The sequence below is a fragment of the Pyxicephalus adspersus genome, chromosome 10 (genome assembly GCF_032062135.1).
Source record: "Pyxicephalus adspersus chromosome 10, UCB_Pads_2.0, whole genome shotgun sequence".
NCBI classification, from domain to species: Eukaryota; Metazoa; Chordata; class Amphibia; order Anura; family Pyxicephalidae; genus Pyxicephalus; species Pyxicephalus adspersus.
Genome location: NC_092867.1, coordinates 59275779 through 59277540, shown reverse-complemented (window position 1 = coordinate 59277540; position 1762 = coordinate 59275779).

Here is a 1762-nt window from a genome sequence, read left to right as displayed (position 1 = left end):
AAAATAAGACCCAGGGCATATTTTGGCATTTCAAAAAATATAAGACAGTGCCTTATAATCGGGGAAACAGGGTAGATATGTCACAAACAAGACAATCTCAGGACTTCCTTTAAACACGTCCTTCTAGGATTTACATTTTATTCCCCAAATACCATAACGGTCAGGAGGAGTCCTTCATGTAAGCCTGTAGGATCATTTTCCTGGTTGTAGGTGGTGTGTGCTAGTTAGAGATCTGGGATAGAAGAGAAAACTTGGACATGTAACTTAGTAAGCTGTTTATGTAACAATAAGCAATGTAATATCTTCATCTCTTATGGAAGAAAAATCCGATCATAGTGGCCCTACCAAACAACATTTAAAAATAACCCCCAGGGGTATGTCTAATAGACTTTACCATAAGGGGAAGGACTTTCACCCATAGAGACAGGAATGTTCATAAATCTCAGACACTTTTATTATGCTATTATACCTTTCTTGTATATAAAATATGGCGTGTGAACTTCTGTTCAATCTGGAGGCCTTCCATAACTTCTGACATAACTTCCAGGGTTTGATTCCTCCCGGCCATATCTGCACACAATTTATTGTAACCGTTCCGGGCTGTGACTGAAGCCGTAGCATAGACAATGGCCAAGCCTCGATCCATCCATCTACACACGCCAGAACATTCTAAGGTTAGTGAGTTTGGTAATCAATCTGTAACCTCTGAAAGGGGTACAAAGCTTCAGGTAAATATTTTATTACAGGATCCCCGGGATTATACAATTCACACATCTCACATTCACACAATATTGTTCTGTAACAGTAGTAAATCCTAGGACAATGTGTGCTTACTTCTCATAGATCCCGGGGACAGATGAGATGGGCCATGCATTGCCTCAGCTAGATATGTATACAGCATAGGAGGCGCGCACAGGTGGCGCGCACAATCTACCATCCTCATGGCTCCAAAACCCATTTCTCATTAGTTTACATCTGCAGTTTCTTTAAGACTGCTAAGTCTACCTGATCAGGTTCCTCAGGGGAAGAAGATGTCACAGGTCCCTGCAGGTCCAGGAGATCTGTGCCCCCTTCAGTGCCACCCACCTTTCACTCCCCTGCTGCCAGCACCAGCTCTGCTAAGGAATCATCTCCTCGGCTCACTTCTGGTCCAGGTCATGTCATTCCCAGGGGCGGGGGCCGCAATCTGGCAGTTGCCTGCAGTGCAACACCCTCACCACTAGAGGCTCTGGTGAAGACCGGGCAGCTGCTTAGACTCTGCACCCTGTGCATGTATCCACTTACCAAGCTGGTGACACAGAGGGTCCACTATCCTGCCATGCTGCTACCATGGCAGAAGATCTCTGTAAGTTTAGTACCATTTAATGCTGCTAATTTACCCTTGGCATCAGCTTTTTCATTTCCAATTGAAATTTCATCACTGTCATTAGTATGGGCTTCACATTTTATTACATAGCAGGTTAGGTTGAAGAAAGACATAAATCCATCAAGTCCACCCACTAGGGAAATAAACATATCCCAGATATAAAACCCTATAAGACATAGTTGGTCCAGAGGAAGGCACAAAAACCCCCGGGTACAATTTGCTTCAACAGGGGAAAAATTCCTTCCTGATTCCATGAGGCAATCGGATGTTCCCTGGATCAGCAGTCACTGTTATCTTTACTATAAATCCTTAATCCCCAGTTATATTCTGTGCTTCTAGAAATCATCCAGCTTTTTCTTAAAGCAATCTATAGAAGTTGCTGAAACTCCTTCCTGA